The 19,068-nt window shown below is 37.2% G+C and overlaps 1 protein-coding gene across 4 annotated transcripts in view; it reads right to left on the bottom strand.

The window, feature by feature from the left end:
* Positions 1–19,068, bottom strand: part of Cobll1 (cordon-bleu WH2 repeat protein like 1) — a 132,907-nt gene that overhangs the window by 81,945 nt on the left and 31,894 nt on the right. The gene's annotated exons all lie outside the window — the stretch shown is intronic.

Raw genomic sequence — 19,068 nt, 5'->3', positions numbered from 1 at the left:
AAGGTTTCCTTTGAGCTTCTAGTACTGCTGTGCAATTCTCACAAAGCCTGGTGCATTACTCTTAACGTTTTCTATTTGTTCCCTCTGCCTCTACGTACTTCTTTGTCATAGTGTCCCACTCTGTTCTTGACTGTGCAGTCCCCACCATACACTTTATAAATGGAGTCTGTTCATTCTCTCCTCCCAACCTCTGCAGAGCAGGTGGTACAAGCCTGTGATCCCAGATATCTGGGAAGCCTTACACAGGATAGCACAAGCACGCGCGCGCACACACACACACACACACACACACACACACACACACAATGGAAAACCCTACCGGAAAAGTAACCAAAACAGAAAAGAACAAGATGTGAGGGTTAGTGGTAGCGGGTCTGCCTAGCAAGAGTTAGGTCCTGAGTCTTAAGTTGGTACTCCAGTACCAAAATGGCAGGGGGGAGAGAGTAATAAGCAAGTGTGACCAAATAACCCTCAACCAAGACTATTATTTACTTTTCTATCCTTAATTTGATGGATTGTTTTACACATACTGGGCTGATTACATAACTGTGAATACTTCCAAAACAGCCAACTATTCTTTACTTACTATTATGTAGGTATTGGCCCCTCTCTCTCTCTCTTTCTCTCTCTCCCTCTATCTCTTTCTATCTATCTCTTTTCTCAAATATATTGAAAATAAACAGATGAGGGAGATAAAAACATAACCATCAAGAAAAAAAAACTGCAACATAAATACTCATTGTAGGGACACAGAAACAAAGACTCTCATTCAATTGTTCCACTTGCCAAATAAACGGAAAAGCCTTTAAGAAGATAAGAAAATGGAAGGACTACACAAGGAATTCCAGAAGCACAATCCTTACTTACGTAAGAGTCACTGACCACTGAAGGGAAGGCTTTGAAGGACTCTCTACGTTGCTCTAGAAGCTGATGAAACCTTGGATAGTTTTAGGCACTTTACCTTAAAGTAATGGCCAAACATACAATTTCTGCTTGACAGTAACTAACTTTGCACATGTTTGCATAACTTCAGATATCAAATTGATAATGTGATTTCCAAATGATAACACCAGAAATCTCTAGCAGAACCAACATCCAGATTGTTTTCCATTGGAAAACATGTTATGAATATACACAGATTTCATTTTGTGAAGCCATACTTTGAAGAAGTGTTCTGTCAAATATTATCTCAGAGATACCATAGGCTCAGAAGGATCTCCTAAAGTTATATATCTTTTTATAGCATTTCTCTTGTGGTGGTTATATCAAGAAGTCTCAAAATTTGCTTACCTGCTTCAAAAATACTCACAAAATACTCACAAAACTTTAAGCAAGGTACTCAAGAAGCTGATATCTGAGAATCATGGAAACTCTTATCTTCCTGTAACTACCAACAAAGCTGGAAGTGAAACTATGGCTCAAGTGGTAGGGTGCCAGCCTTGAGCTAAAAAAAAAGCTAAGGGACTGTGCCTAGGCCCTGTGCTCAAGTCCCAGTACTAGCAAACTTTAACTGCATATATTAATCAAACATTGAAAGTTTTTACTTAGAAAGTATTGGCACAGATTTATTTATTTTTAATCCTACCACTCATGTATCTTTCCACTTATTTAGAGCACAGAAAGGCAAAAGTGGGGGGAAAAAAACTTACAAAATAAGCCAAGAAAGACAAAAGGTGACATTTTAATAAGGGTTAGGTGTGAAGATAGGTCTGGAAATGTGGTCATGGAAACAAAGCAAAGTGCTATCCCATGGCTATGATTATTTTAGCGATGTGTCTTCACTTCCATACCAACTTTCTTCCTGTGCACCTTCATGAATGACAGAGGCCAAAACCCTAAGCATTCTCTTCCCAGGCTCTCCTGCACCTTACAGCTCTGCTAATTAGATATACAGGCAGGAGATGAGGAAGGAAATGAGCTCAGCAGCATCCCTGGGCTTTACTGCTACTCCACTGCTCAATCATTAATCAAGTGGTTGTAAAAACAAAGCCCATGCTACTTTGTATTTTTTCCTGAGATGTATGCAACATTGCCACATACGTAGGATGGCTTTCAAGCCACCATGTATGATACTGTCTTTGTGATTCCAGTGTCATAACTACGTTCTGGGAGTAGATTCTCCACCTCCTAATGGTAGTAGAGGTAGCACCTTCTGTCTGGCTGGATATGACACATCAACAGATGTGAAGGCCCTATTGACCCAAATTGCCAACCTTTCTATAAGCATCAGATTTCTTTGCATTGAACTCTTTTCTGTGTAAAACTGGGCATAGTGGCGTGCACCTAAACTGTATTAGAAGTTAAACTGAGTTTTGAGAAGAACCCAGTTAAAAGAAGTCTGTGTAACTCCATTTCAATGAGGTCATCACTGGGTGCCATGCAGTACCTCACCTGTCATCCCCACAACAAAGTGAAGTATCAAAGCAGACTGTGGGACACAGGCAGAAAGGTGTCTCAACAATAACAGGTAAAAAGCAGTGCTGGAGACTGAAAGTGTGACTTGGTCATTCAGTGTTTCTCTTACAAGCTCAAGATCTGAGATCAAACTCCAGTGTTGCAAAAACAAACAAAACAAGAAGAGAAAAGAACTAAAAACAACCTAGGGCCAAATACAGGTTCTATTACTATGCAACCTTGAACAAACTAATAAACCTCATTTTCCTCAACTTTCAAATTGACCAGTCTGAGTCACATACTATTTATACTGAATTAGATATATAAAATATCCTTAAATTCCATGAAAAAAAAATCCTTTTTCCTTTCAAGTCACTTTAAAGGGTTTTATTTTTGGCTCAATAGAAACTTCTAGCATTAAATACTTATGATTATTTCTATTTTGCATCGAGACAGAATACTTTTGGTCATAACTCTCCCTATAGATGTTGCCCCTCAAATCCACTTACACTAAAATAAATACTCTGGAAGATTAAGTGACCTACTCAGCTCCACCCAGGGATTAATTCCCTTCTCTGGCCCACTATATCCCTGACACCCTCCTTGCAATAGACATTCCATTGGTTGACACACCCCAGATTCCCACTCATAAACATTCCTACCCTCAGATTCCATTCTACATCCAATTGGGGACCACTATCTTCTTCCTAACAAGGTATAGAAACTCAATCTTATCCTTATGGATCAGACTCGCCATTAAAACATGGAATTTAAATCACTGGACCAATCGATTTATTATCTTCTTCTGGGGAGACTCTACATTATTTAAATTGTAAAATAAATGGAATTTCTTTTTGCTTAAACAAAACTCTGCTACATGACAGTGGTTTCTAAACCCTTCTAAAGGCAAGTGGTGGGTTTCTCATTAAAGAAATCATTTTAAAAAGAGTACTTAAATACCATCTTAGACTTGTCAGCACTAGCAAAACAGAACCATTTACAAATCTGATAAACTCAGTTTGCAAACAAAACTAAATTTCAAGAACATTCACGTTATTCAACATACATTTTATTTTGCAGCAAGTGAAACTAGTGTGATAATGTTTTACCTTAATTTACCTGTATTTTGACATAAGATTCCCTAGGGACATTTTCAAAAAGCTAAAGTACTGAAATCACTAGTAACCTGAAAACACATTCTAGTTTGAGAGATCTTAGTATCTATAATTTCCATGCTCAGTTCCCTGTGAATTTCCTTCCAATATTATCAGGGCCACATGGAACATGCAATAAAATGTGAAGGAAGAAAATGCTTCCTAATATGTCACAGAATAGGAGAGATACTTGTATGAGGAAACCATTCAACAATTCAAAACTAATCATAAGTGCCTATTATTGCAGGCTGTGAAGACCATTAAGTATATTTTTAAAACAATTATGAACTATGGAAAGCATTAATGTTATGTTTTTGAAATGTGATTTTTCAATGATAGATTATAGGGGAGTGCAAAAGTATGCAAACGTTTTCATTATGATGCATTTTTCCAGATGGTGGAAAAGATTTTACATAAGTGATCCAGTTACTTAATCATAATTAGGAACCCCTCCCAAAATCATATGGATTTCTATTTATGAGAACAAGATCATACATCCTTAGAAAACAGAGTGAATTGGCAGAAAATCATAGAGCTTTCTTTATTATAAAGCAAAGAATTGTCTGACTGCTCAACAGTATTATCCCTTTAAAAGGAAAAACTCAAATCTGAAAACCTAAGTGGTCAAGGTTGAGACATGGATTTCTCATCTGTAGGTTTCCTGGTGACCACAGAACCTATTGTTATGTTATTATAAGGTTTGGTACCACAGTACCACAGGTCACATTATAGATGTAAGAGCAAAGCAAAGTGCATGTCTATGTCTATGCATGATGAACGAAGAGAATGTTCTTGAGGAATGAGACATCCTATTCATAGGAAAGAACCTGAAAAAAATATTTTCTTAAGTCTACAAACACAAAATCATTATATTAGTGCAAGAGGACTACAGGATGGCATGAGGAGGGGAGACAAAAATCAGGTGAGGAGAAATATAAACATACCCCTGAAGGATTTGTCCCTGCCATATTTAGGATTCTAACATGTCAGTGACCCTTTACTAGGCACAAGATGGTCCAGCAATTTCATGTCATTTGGTAGATTCCATTGGTCAGTCAGGTGCAAACTTCTAAACTATGCAGTGAGAAGGGATGGAAGAAGAAGGAACAGAACTAACCTGGGCCCTGAACATACAGCACAAACACTAGACATCCAGGAATCACAAGGCCATTATGCCCAGCTCTGCCTCCACCTCTGTCTTCAGACTCTGGATGCCTCAGTGTTTTCAAATTAAGTCAACACCATTTATATGCAGTAGCACAATACATTGTTAAGCTCACAAATCCTTTCCCCACCCAACAAGTACTAGTGTTTGAGATTTAGTATTGTTAAGAAAAGAATATGAATTTTAAAACCCTTTTAATCAATGCCAGCAGCAGAAGCCAATGAAAACAACAGTCAATTGTGACAGTAAACGATTTTCACTAAGCCCATTTCCTTTGCGGATTCTTCACATCTCTGCCTCTAGGGAAAGTAGATTCTACGCCTCAAGTAATTAAATATGCTTATCTTGAATAGAAAACTACTTCACCCAAAATGTCTCTTTTAAAGTCACTTATTTCTAATAAAATTCTAAAAGAAGATTCTTTAAAAGTAATTTAAGAAGCAATCCAGAACGCTAAAAGACATAAGCTAAAAATCCTTTAACAGAAGAGAAGTATGTTTATATATGAAGATAGTGAGAAAGGAGAGTTATTATATGACAGTTATTATATGACAATACATTCTTGCCCTTGATAAACATATGTGTGTATGTATACATATATATATATATATAATTTCCTCAAAGCTTATTGTAAGTTAAAAAGAACTAAGTGCCATTAAATATTTTCCATGTCTGTACCACTAATCCTTTGTGTGTGTGTGTGTGTGTGTGTGTGTGTGTGTGTGTGTGTGTGTGTGTGTGTGTGTGTGTGTGTGGTGTATTTGTTTTTGTTGGTCATGGGACTTGAACTCTAGGCCTGGACACTGTCCCTGAGCTCTTCAGCTCAAGGCTGAAGTGGTAGCTCAAAGCAACTACAGTGCCACTTCCAGCCTTTTCTGTGATGAGGAATAGAACCCAGGGCTTCATGCATGCAAGGCAAGTACACTACCACTGAGCCACCTTCCCAGTCCTGGATTACTAATCATTTCCATATATTTACTGTATTTTATTAAACTTATTACTGCAACTATTTCCTGGCCTTACTTACCACCAAAATAGCTGATTTCCACTGACCAGTAAAATTAATTGTCTTCAAAACTATAAGCAGTATCTTCATCATAGTCCCATATGGGGTTTAAATTGTTGTAATGTTTTTTCTAAAAACAATCATAGGACATCTAAAATATTTAAAGTGTCTTTCCTATTTTCTTGAGACAAAAAAAATACATATTAAGAAGCTGCAAACAATACATGACTAAACTTAGAGAAAACTCGATATGAAGCAAATAGTGTGATTACAGCTTTAAAAAGGTACACATGTTGCCAGGCCCCGGTGGATCACGCCTGTAATCCTAGCTACTCAGGAGGCTGCAATCCGAGGATCGCGGTTCAAAGCCAACACGGGCAGGAAAGTCCATGAAACTCTTATCTCCAATAAACCATTAGAAAACCGGAAGTGGCGCTGTGGCTCAAGTGGTAGAGCGCTCGCCTTGAGCTGAAGAGCACAGGGACAGTGCCCAAGCCCAGAGTTCAAGCGCCACTACGAACCAAAAAAAAAAAAAAAGGTACAAATGTTGAGAGCTGGGCATAGTGACTCATGCCTACAATCCTAGCTACTTAGGAGGTAGGGATTGGGAGATCATGGTTCAAGGCTAGCACAGACAAAAAGTCAGATCCCACGTCAGCAAATAAACTTGGCACGGTGAGAAGCATAGATAAGAGGATGATAATCTGAGGCTGGCATGGGGAAAAAACATGAGCCCCTATCTAGCTTGATTGGCTGGTAGTATGGTTCAAATGATAGAATACAGCCCTACCAAGAATAAAGTCCTGAGTTCAAAGCCCAGTACCACCTAAGTAAATAAAATACACATTATCTCAAAGGAATAAGTTTATAGGAAATGCACTGTTTTTCTCTTAAAAGAGTTGGAAAATTTTTTGTTTTTCAATATGTAGTGACACCAAACAGAAGTTTGGCTAGCTTAAAATCAGGACCAATCATTCTTAACAGCACACCCCATGAAGGGTAGCCCCTCTGAACACTAGGCCTCCCAATAGTGGCATACATGTCACCACCTAGTCAAAAACAATGCAACTTGAATACAGATCTTTTCTATATACAAGGATTTAAGTACAGGCAAAACCCATCACAAGGAAACTCCTTGTGAAAACCCCAAATTAGTAAAGCAATTGATGTTATTTCTTCAGTCAGTTGGACCTCATTCTGAAGAGATCACTCAAGGACTGGAAGTCTCCACTAGGGAAGGGGCAGTTGATAAGAAACTACAATCCAGAAGCAGATTTTTCAGGGGCTTCAGATGAAACTAAGAAAGGAAGAGAAAAAGGAAGAATAAATGGGGATAGTCAGACAAGTCCAAGCCTTTCACCTCAGACACCATAGCTCTTTGTATTGTACTGTTAGAAAACAAATGCTAAAATCGTTGCCACTATCTTTTTGGTCAAGGGGCCCAAACAAACCCTGAGTTGGCTGGTACTTGAGGGAGATGGTACTGAGCCAGTGAGTTAATCTGAAGGTGAGAGCAGTTGAATTAGAACCTCAGGAAGAAAAGGGAGGAAAGTGAGGTTTCTGTAGCCCCTCAATGCTTCCATCACCAGAAAACTCACTTAGTCTTTGATTTGTCTTACAAGAGAAAGCCTGAAGCAGAGAACTCTATGAACACTGTTATTTTAAAAAGCCTTACAAAAACATCCCTGATCATGAAGCGGAAGTAGTCGCATGAGAATGTGTACTGCCTACTGGTGCATTCAAACCCAACTTGGGAGCTATTCCTAGGGTTCCTAAAAGCAAGTTGGAACTGAGCCATTGAGAACACATGCTGTGCTCTGACTGAAGTCTCAGGGCCTGTTTCAGCCCAGTTCTCCGTCCTGGACTAGGGACTTCAAAGGTTCCTGCCACACCCTTTCTGGAAGCAGCTCTTCTCATAGCATAGATCCCAGATTGGAGATGGATTGTGGCCTTTACAGGTGAAGGCTTTGGTTCTCATTGACTGAGATGTGTAAAAAATAAAAATTGTAAGGAAGGAAGAAAGATAGGAAGGAAGATAGGAAAGAAGAAAGGGAAGGAGAGAGGAAGGAAAGTAGGGAGGAGGGGAAGAAAGGGAGGAAGGAAGGAAGGAAGGAAAGAAGGAAGGGAGGAAGGAAGGGAGGGAGGGAGGGAGAGAGGGAGGGAGGGAAAAATTAAAACAGCAAAGAAAGGAAAAGAATGGAAAGGAAAGGAAAGAGGAAGGGAAGGAAGACAGAAAGTAAGTCATGATAGACTTGACTTGGGGAAGTTAAAAGGATATAGTCAGATTATATCCATATATATGATGTTAATAATATTAAAATAATGTTAAATGTTAAAAATTATATCTTATATATGATATCATAAGAGCTTTGACAGAAACATCCAATATAAACTCCATAGAGTAAAACATGTGCTTCCATTATGATGAACAATTCATGCAAGCAAGTACATGTATGCACCTGCCAGTAATATATTAGAGGCAGAGAACAATTGAGTATGGAAAAACTGAGTTCTCTTGGATCTGCAGAACAGGAAGAAGCACAAGAGAGAGACAGATTATTGAGGTCAGAGAAGCAAGTTGCATTTCCAGCTTCCATTGCACCATTCCCTTACTGTACTATCTGTGAGCTTCCCAAGTGAGGTCCATTGCATGATATGGGAGAGGAATCAGAACATGAATATGTTCAGAGATGTGGGCCGCAGGAAACCTCTAACAAAACAACACAGAATTCCCAGGGAGTTTAATACTAAGAGATTTTTTTTGAAATATCACTATTTTAGAATCTGTGTGTGTGTGTGTGTGTGTGTGTGTGTGTGTGTGTGTGTGTGTGTGATGTACAGAAGGGTTTCAGTTACTTACATAAGGTAATAAGTACATTTCTTGTCAACCTGATTACCCCTTCCCTCAGTTTTCTCCTACTTTCCCTCACTCCAACATGCCCCCGCCCAAGTTGTACATATTGTCTTGTATATATTGGTGTTGCATTGGTTCCCTCCTTATCCTCTGTCTCACCATTCTGTTGTTCCCCTTTCCTTTCCTATTTCAAATAAATGTATATGCACTACCAGGGTACCAAAATCAAATACAGTAACAAAATGGGTATACCATAGGGGGAAGAACATACAGAGGAAATAGGAAATCACACAGTACATCAAAAACAACAACAAAGGAAAATCTCTGTGTCCATGTCTTGGAGTTCATTTCACTTAGCATCATCTTCTGGTCATATGTACATAGGTATTGAGCTATTCTGCTCATCTGCTAAGATTATCCTAGACATATACTAGTTATTGCAAATAAGGGAAACCATGGGACCTATGTTTCTTTGTGTCTGGCTTACTTCACTTAATATGATTTTTTTCCAAGTCTTTCAATTTCCTTACAAATGGGGCAGTGTAGCTGGGCCCTCGTGGCTCACACCTGTAATCCTAGCTACTCAGGAGGCTGAGATTTGAGGATCACAGTTAAAAGCCAGCCCGGGTAGGAAAGTCCATGAAACTCTTATCTCCAATAAACCACCAGAAAACCAGAAGTGGTGCTGTGGCACAAGCAGTAGAGCACTCCCCTTTAGCTGAAGAGCGCAGGGATAACACCCAGGCCCAGAGTTCAAGCCCCATGACCAACCAAAAAAAAAAAAAAATGGGGCAGTGTCATTCTTTCTGATGGAAGCATAGAATTCATAAATATATATATATACATATATATATATACATGTATATATACATATATATACATATATATGTCACATTTTTTTGATCCATTCATCTACTGAGAGACAACTGGGTTGGTTCTATATCTTAGCTAAGGTGAATAATGCTGTGATAAACATAATTGTGTTGGTAGCTTTAGTATGGCCTTGTTTGTGGTCATTTGGGTAAATTACCTATTTTTAAATGTCTACATGATTCCTTGATTTAACTAAAGTTGCTTGATTTAATTAAACAAGATGGACATAATGTTTCTAACTCAAACTCAAAACAAGAAGAAATAAACAGAGGAAGGGAGTTAAACTTCTATTCAAGGAATAGAAGTTGCCTCAAACTAAATGATAATGAGCAACACCAGTCCCATTTCTCACAGTTAAAAATTGCTATTTCAATTAAGATTACAATATAGATTTTGCATTTTTCCCTGTCAGTAAATGTTCTGTTAGTAATAAAATATATTTTTAGAGTGTTAAAAGAAGTAAAAATAGGTCAGCTAACAAAATTGGCACTGCTAATAATAATCATCATCTAATATAAGTAGGCTTATAATATTATTTTTCCATCCACACTGCACAAGGTTTTGTATTCCCTATCACTGTTCCCAAACAGAAAAACAAACAAAAAAAATGGCACTCATTTATCTAGCCATAAGTACACACACACACACACACACACACACACACACACACACACACACACACACACACACACACACACACACACACACACACACACACGGGGACAGTAAAGGACTTAAGCCCTACATGTACTTGTACTGGTCCAGGAGCAGACATCCCAACAATAATGGTTAAGCAATAGCAGACAGAACAAAAGACACCTCTCACTGAGTTAGAGGGGAAAAAAAAATGGTTTTCAGCTGGAAGTGACAGCTCAGTGTTCTTAAATAATAAAAATGATAGAGTCTAATGAAGGGAAGAGAAAAAGTCCTTTAGTCACAGGAAAGACAGAAAGGTCTTGTAAGGACAGTGATAGCACAAGGCAAAGCCAGAGAGGAAGGCTATTCATGCTCCTTCTGAGGTATTTCATACCACCAATATTAGGACTTAGCATAAAAAATAAAAAGAAAGCACATATTGAAGCAAGGAGGTCAGGTCTGGCCGGCACCATATTGCCACATGGTGGATTGTAGGACCTGGAATCTTTGTCTTCATGCTGGGGGAAGGAAATGCCCCTGCCTATCACCTGCCTCCTGAATCCCTGGAGTCAGAGGCAAGCACTTGGCTGATAGGTTACTAAATCTGTCAGTCCAGTGCCTGGGACTGGGAATTACCTGAGGATCTGCCCTTGCATCAACCTATTTAGGCACAGACCAGCCTAGCTGCCAATATACCATGTCACGTGTCTCTGTGACCTTGTCCTGTGTCCTGTCTCCTAGCTTGTCTCCAGTCATCATGGAATACCAATTCAGCTTTCCAATGGAGCTGAACTTGCTTGTTGGTATTGGGTTTTGTTATTTCTTTTCTCCTCAGCATGTTTCTTAGCTGTGTTGTGTTTATCTGTGTGCTGCAGGCCTTTATAAGAACTGGCTACCTACAGTCTGCTAACTGTATAATAAAGACTCCAATATTCTATATTTTAAAATGTGACTCCTGGGCTGGGAAGGTGGCTCAGTGGTAGAGTGCTTGCCTTGCATGCATGAGGCCCTGAGTTTGATTCCTCGGCACCACATAGCAGAAAAATGCTGGAAGTGGGGCTGTAGCTCAAGTGGTAGAGCACTTGCCTTGAGCTAAAGAACTGAGGGACAGCGCCCAAGCCCAGAGTTCAGGCCCCACAACCAGCCCACCCCCCCCCCCCCCGCCAAAAAAATGGCTTCTGGGATGATTCACCTTATAACAATATTTTAAATGAGGAAGTGAGAGAACCAGAGAAGCATTTTACAGAGAAATTATTTGAAGGACAGCAGGTACAGAGACAAGAACACCAGTGGGGAAAGTTTTAGAGTAATTTAGACCAGCAAGCAACATCCAAACTTACATGATCACACAAATTTATCAGTAAAATTTAAAAGGTGACTCAGTAACCCAAATTATAGGCTCTGATATATTTATAGGCACCTTAAAAAAATAAAATTTACACAACTTGAGTATAGATGAGATGGGGAAATGGGAGAGAATGACGGAAGAGGTGACATTGATCAGGATGCACTGTACTCATAATCTGAATTGTGGAACTGAACCCCCTGTGTACAACTACTTAAAATATACATCTTTTCACATAGTATGATAATTTTGCCTTTAGGGGTTCTGTTTCTTGCAATATGGCTAGCAAAAAGCTTATACAAATACAGTAATTTGGAGTCCACTGGTGTTTGTATTTTCACTATTCAATGTGGGACTTTTTTGTATACATGCATACTTTTCCATCAGGCAGAATAATTTAATTAGTTTAATTAATAAGTAATGTGATATGTAAAAGCAGTGAGTTCACAGAATTAGTAAGAGAGACATGCTGAGAGAGACAATTACTTTGTGAGGCTAGCAGGGTAGCCTGCAGCACAGGCAATCATCCTTTCCTCCACTCCTCAATTCCTAACTAGCACACTTGAACTCTGACCCACACACTCTGAGTCATATTAAGGGGCCTGTCTACATTTCAAATGGCAGTAAAGCTTCACTTCATGGTAGTAGAAGTTCTAATACTTTCTTTCTTGTGTCACTCAGTCTTGTATGATATTCCTTTCCTTTGTAGATTCCACTGGTCAGGAAGGACAGGGCAATGGCCTAAAGTAGTTAAGGGAAAAGGAAGGAGACAGATTGTGTTTTTTTATATTCATTTTTAATTAATGAACTATTTTAGGGAAACTTTAGGTTTATATAACACTGATAAAGGACAAAAAAACTCCCACATTCATCAAACCCTCCCACTTTCTCCTATTAATTTGATATACTCATGACACCAGAAATGAGTGAGAATTCACGTTGTATCATACCCTCAACCACAGTTGGTATCTCAAGTCAGCAATTATGTGTGCACAACTTCCTATACTTTTTCATTGGGTTTGTAAAAGGTGTTTTCCCTTGACTTACTTTGGTGTTAGGTAGCTTATCTCTCCATATATATACACACATATATACAGATATGTGTGTATATACATATATATATGTATGATATATATGAAGAGGGAAAGGAAACTGATGTTGCCATGTCTTATGTAATTTCAGTAATGAAAACATCAGGTAAGGCTTTATAATAACAGTTATGTTTGCTATTGGATTTATGTGCATACTGTTCGTTTGCTTGAACTCTTTCTGTTTCTAGATCTTTGAATTTTGGTTTTCTATCATCTTTTTAGAAGAGCAAGGTATCTTTTGGAAGGAGTTATCCTGGGCAGAAGGACCAGACTGTGTCTTGTTTCCCAACAGCACAGAATTACATACAGATAGACTATGTGTCTATAACTATGGAGCAGAAATTATGAGGACATACATGTCACTTTCATAAAGAATTTGTCACAGTCTGCACTTGTTTTTGCCATATTAGTATCCTATTCTTATTTTACTTATTTTAATCAACAACCATAAATGGATCAAGGTTATTGTTTTTAATGTATTGGAATAAAATGGACATTAAGAAAGTATATCATAGCTGGGCACCAGTGCCTCATGCCTGTAATCCTAGCTATCTCCAATGAAACTACTCAAGAAAAAAAAAAAACCACCAAAAACCAAAAGTAGTGCTGTGGCTCAAGTGGTAGAGCACTACCTTTGAGCACACAGAGGCTCAATGATGGAGCCCAGGTCCTGAATTCAAGCCCCAGGACTAGGAAAAAAAAAAAAAAAGCATAACCTCTTTAGGAAAGTTTATTATAGTGTTGAGAGTACAAATAGACCAGGAACTATTCCAGTCAGGAATCCACCATTACTGGCCTTTACCTCCCCCAGATACACAGGAAGGCTTGAGCTGGTTGGTGCTCAGGATGAATGGTCAACCAAGTAGTTGCACACCTAGGACTAGTTCAGAGGATTGTAAGCCTCTCCCTTTGTAGTCATCACAGCATAAATGAGATGAGAGGTTAATAAAACTGGGAGGAATTTACTTACAGAATATGCACATTTCAGGAGTCTAGGTCAGTACTTTTTTTTAAGCCCTGTGCTGGTACTGGGGCTTGAAGTCAGGGCCTTGTCACTGTCCCTTCGCTTCTTCTCTCAAGACTGATGCTCTACCACTTGAACCATAGACCTACTTCTAGCTCTTTGGTGGTTAATTGGCGATAAGAGTTTCATGAACTTTCCTCCTGGCTCTGAACTGTAATCCTGAGATCTCAGCCTCCTGAGTAGCTAGAGTTACAGGCATGAGTCACCACTGTCCAGCTAGGACAAGTATCTTTAGTCTATAATAGGAAATAACAGGAAATTCCCATGGATTGATAATTACTGTGCTTTGTGAAACCAAGTTTGATACCTGGTTCGGCCACTTGCCAGCTATAGATTCTTGAGTATATTTTTCCTCTGATTAATTAAACACAATCTAGAAGTAGTTTTCTGCTAACTAAACAACTGAATTGAGCAATAATGGTAGTAGGTAACAACAGAGACAATTCTACAACTATAGTCAAGAGGATGACTTCATTTCATGGAATTTCTTAGCAAATTCCTTTATAGAAATGTGCTTACTGCGTAAAATAAACTCAAACTTTCTACTTTACTCTATATGTCTTCAAACTATGCTGAAAGGCATAATAATGATTTAAGGGTTGAATAACGAATTGTGTCTAAGCTCATGCTTGATCTCTGAGTTTTTTGATAACATTTTACTTGTATTTTTCCTATGACCAATTATAGGTGACATTCTTAATTTATATTTTTCTTAAAATTGCTTATTTTTCTGTAATTTCTAATCTAGTACCAAAAATTAACATCTCCTATTTTTTTTCTTTTTTGGGGGAGGGGGTCCAGTTGTGGGGCCTGAACTCTTGGACTGGGTGCTATCCCTTAGCTCTTCAGCTCAAGGCTAGAGCTCTACCACTTGAGCCACAGCGCCACTTCCAGCTTTTTTTCTTATTGCTTAAGTTGTGCGGAGGAATCGAACTCAAGGCCTCATGCATGCAAGGCAAGCACTCTACCACTGAGCTACCTTCACAGCCCCCTATTTTCCTTTTTTTGAGACAAGGTTTTATCACATAGCCCAGGTTGGCTTAGAACATACTGCCTCTTGAGAGCTAAAATTACAAGTGTGTACCACACTGTCTTACGCATCTAGTATCCTTATAAACTAGTATTCATAAAAATTATTGCTATCCATAATAGCATGTTTTGTTTTCTTTTTGTTAAACATTTAAGAGGCCCTGATTGCCTTTATCCTCCCCCAAAAGTTTTAAAATTCCATGTTAAATCATTAATTTCTACTTAAATGTGAATTGTTTCCTTCTTCCTTTCTTGTGTTTACTGTGGCATGCATCGTGAGTTGAATTTCCTAATTCATGTTCTATCATTTGTCACTTTTGTAATGAAAATCATACACATTTATTTGCTTCAAAGTATAGCCTATTACTAATGTGCAATTGTCTTCTTATAGTCTGCTTGTTATTTTGATTTCTTCTTTGCTATTCTAAAGGTCTAGGGGAATTTGATCATTATGACCAAGTGGTTGAATTTACCTTTCTTTGAACTTTATTAAAATATACCATTGGATCAAAGAATGTTTCTGTATATTTCATATTTGTTGAAAAAAGGCCAGGTCTTCCTTCTAGCCTGCTGTATATTAGTTTTACAAGTTTCTTAAATATACTAATCACATTTTACCTTGGTCTTGAACCTTATAGTCTCTTCTAACTTGATAAATATCATTTTAATGCTGTGTCCTCAATGGATTATATAGCAGCTAAGAGATGCACTTGTAAACATAGGCTTCTACATAAAGCCTGTGGAGTTTTGAATCTAGTTCCAATGATTTTCTGTCTTCATTCTTTCAGTGATCACTGTTGTCGCAAGCGGTCTTTATACTATTCTAAATCACTACTTCTAGCATCAGCCTTTGTTTTCAAAGTCTAACAGCTAATACATTAGGATAAAATGTTAAATAAAATCAGTAAGACTTAAGGAAGGAATGTGTTAATGCTCTCTGAGAAAAATGCTGAAATTCTGTCTTACCTCCTTTAGCTACTCTGACCACGTACTGCTTCCTTCCTTGTCTGCAGTTTTCCAGGGTACAGTGTAATTTTAACTAGATTTGTTAAGTACTTAAGCACACTGAAAAAAATTAAAACAGTAGACTATTGCTTTTTTTTTAGAAAAAAAAACCCTAAGTTTTATTTCAAATATGTAATGCAAAGGTCCACGGTATTTTATCTTTTTTTTTTTATGTCAGTGCATTTGAAAACACATTATCAGTAACAAAATTGTTTAAGCCAGAAAGAGCTGGTTTATTGCCCCAGTCAGCCTTAAAAAGAACAATGTTTCTTTTTATAGCCAAACAATGTGGTACTCTCTATAACTGGCACTAAATGGCCTCAATGTATGTTAGAGCCGCTGTAGACCAACACTAGAACTTTAATATCAAGGGATACTATCCCCAAACCATTCCAAAACAGAAAAACTAGCTGAAATATTCCCATTCTTGTCTACTGTGATGTTGTGTTGATTTATGGGATAAATTCTATCATTTGAATTAGATCCTAATAACACTGATAGTTGAATTTTCTGAGAATGAACTTTCAGTAACCCATTTCCAAATATCTGTAAAAATCATGGAATTGAAAGGGAAATTCAGCTTACATATTTTACTGTTAAAGTTATACTTAGTAACATTCATACAAGACATTTAAAAATTACCCAACTACAAAGGAAATAGTCATCACTAAGCTTCAGAGCTGATTAATTTCTATTTCTGAAATCTCTCTTTTTAGAAAGATCCCTGTTTCTGAGGTTATTCTGGGGGTCACTACATCCATCTTTAAAATCAAAACAATAATTTTAAAAAGTCTTTGTTTTGTGGTCAAAACTTAAATGGGATCAGTTACTTAAGATAAATGAGAAAACTCAAATATAGTATTGGTCTTTCAAAAATCTATTATTTGGTGTTATGGTATTGAGATAATACAATGACAGAAGTATTTAATCACTTAGTAAATACCTATCATTTAAGGTACTTTAAATCTTTGGTTCTAATGGATATAAATTGCCACAAGAACAACAAAAAGTACCTAATAATACTTTCAGTCTGAAATCTCTCAATAATAAATTTAGGACAGAATTCTACTGATGAACCTCTGACACAGAAGGTCAGTATATTCTTAGAATGTTATATCACTGTACTTTAATGTTATATAGAAATGATAAACATCTATTATTGTATCTATATATGAAAAATATTATTTGTATTTAACAATTGCTAAATTTTAATTATTAACATTTGTTAATTCTTAACCTTTGTTAAAAAAACAAAGTATCTACATAAATAAAAATTACTCAATAATATACGTGTGTACAATCACATTCATATTAAACACACCACAAACTTTATACTTCTTACTGGTGAATCTCACTCAAGCTTCCTGAAGGAAACTCAGATGTCAGAGATCTGCTTCAGAGTGAGAGCTTAAAAAGAAAACTCTGTTATAAGAAAAAAGTTATTGTAAACAAAATGCCAAAAAATAGGAAGAAATATGAAAACCATATGCCTTACTACAAGCATCAGATTGTCAGAAAGGTCTTTTGGCTTTCAGGAAAGAATGTTTAACTTGTAGTAACAAGTTAAGGAAAAAATACAAACATAAAATTAGTCAAGTAAGAAAACGGTAGCCAAAGGTTATATAATAGATTCAACCCAGTTGAAAGAAAATCCCAAGGAAATAGGAAAGCCATTCTGATTGCAGAAGTGTGTGTCACATGGTACATCTCTTGATATACAAAGAACAATGATAAAAATCATTGAAAACTGAAGTTCAAAAAAGGAGTCAGACTCTGAATATGAGGAAGATTAGGACATATATCAACCCAATTATTTCACATGTGTTCTTTTTTATATAATTGCACAAGAATTATATAATAACAAATTAGAACTTCTTTCAATTTCATTAAAAATAAAAGCTCAGTGGTAAAGCTAAGTATATTGGCATACAGCAGCCTATAACCCCAGTACTTAGGAAGCTAAGGAAAGATGATCTCAAGCTAACCTAAACTGCTTACAAAGACCCTACCTTAAAAATATAAAAACAAACAAAACCCTAAATGGGCATATATTTTTATAGGAAAATTTTCTGCATCTCAATTGTGATGGAATAAAAACTACAAGTGTTTGTCAAACGTGTACAATTAGAATAGAATCCAGAGGTTTAGGCCAGTTGGTCCCTACTCTACACCATAAGACTCTGTCTCAAAACACAAAGAGGCAAAACCCTCAAAATTAAAAGCAAAATTAGGTAATGTAGCACATATAAAATATGCATTTATAACATTTATGTATCAATTCAACCAGCAGTAGTTGTGTTTCTTCTTGGTATAAAAATAGTGAGTCTAACACATGTGGCACCTCTAGATTCAATGAAATATCATATGCCTAATAATTGCCTCTATTTACAAGGGTAAATTACATCATCTCAGCATGATGTAGGACCTATGTCCTACATCTGATTACACTTTCCAAACCCACATGTAAACACGTGTGCTGATCTCTGTTTTCTTGATGCTAGGACTACTGATTTTAAAAAAAACAAACAATGTATTCTTACTTCCAGAAGAAACAATTCCATTAAAAAACAATCCCTAAGGCTGGGAAGGTGGCTCAGTGGTAGAGCGCTTGCCTTGCATGCATGAGGCCCTGGGTTCGATTCCTCAGCACCACATAAGCAGAAAAAAAAAGCCGGAAGTGGCACTGTGGCTCAAGTGGTAGAGTGCTAGCCTTGAGCTGAAGAGCTGAGGGACAGCGCCCAGGCCCAGAGTTCAGGCCCATGACCGGACCCAAAAATAAAAAACAAAAAAAAAAATCCCTGTGTGAAAGACATTAATGCTGAAGTCAACAAGAGATAAGTAAGAAATGGGCACGCCCAAAATGTACATCCAGGTTTCTGTCATCAAGTTAGAATGAAGAATCAATCAAGAACCTGAGCAACAGTCAGCAAAAGTTCAGAGAGAAAAATAAAATTCGTTTGTCTTCTCTAGGATAAATTCTGAAATAGAGCAAACTAAATTCAGAATTCTCTGTGATAACAATTTTGCTCAGGTTAATAGTTCACATACATCTGAGATGTCAGGAAATGTTTAGTTTCACTCTAAAACTAAGATAATGCTTAGAGCCAGTGCCTTATGCTCATAATCCTAGCTACTAAGGAGGCTGAAATTGTGAGGTTCACAGTTCAAAGCCAGCCTGGATAGGAAAGGCCCTGAGACTCTTAGCTCCATTTAAATACCAAAAAGCCAGAAGTTGTGGCTTTAGTATTAGAGCACTAGTGTGAGTAGAAAAAAGCTAATGGACAAAGCCCAGACCCTGAGTTCAAGCAAAAATAAATAAATAAATAAATAAATAAAATAGTAAGTTAAAAGTAAAAATTAAAAAAAAATTAATTAATTAAAAAAATACATGGAGTATATTCTTGATTTTTTTCATGACCCCTCTCCACTTGCTTATATTCTGAACTGTAGAAGCCATAACAATCTATTTCAAACTTAAGAATTCTTTATTCT

Source organism: Dipodomys spectabilis, unplaced genomic scaffold, assembly GCF_019054845.1.
Source record: "Dipodomys spectabilis isolate Male_0828 unplaced genomic scaffold, ASM1905484v1 ptg000174l, whole genome shotgun sequence".
Lineage (NCBI taxonomy): Eukaryota > Metazoa > Chordata > Mammalia > Rodentia > Heteromyidae > Dipodomys > Dipodomys spectabilis.
The sequence above is the reverse complement of the archived record's forward strand: the minus strand, read 5'-3'. Positions and strand labels throughout refer to the sequence as shown.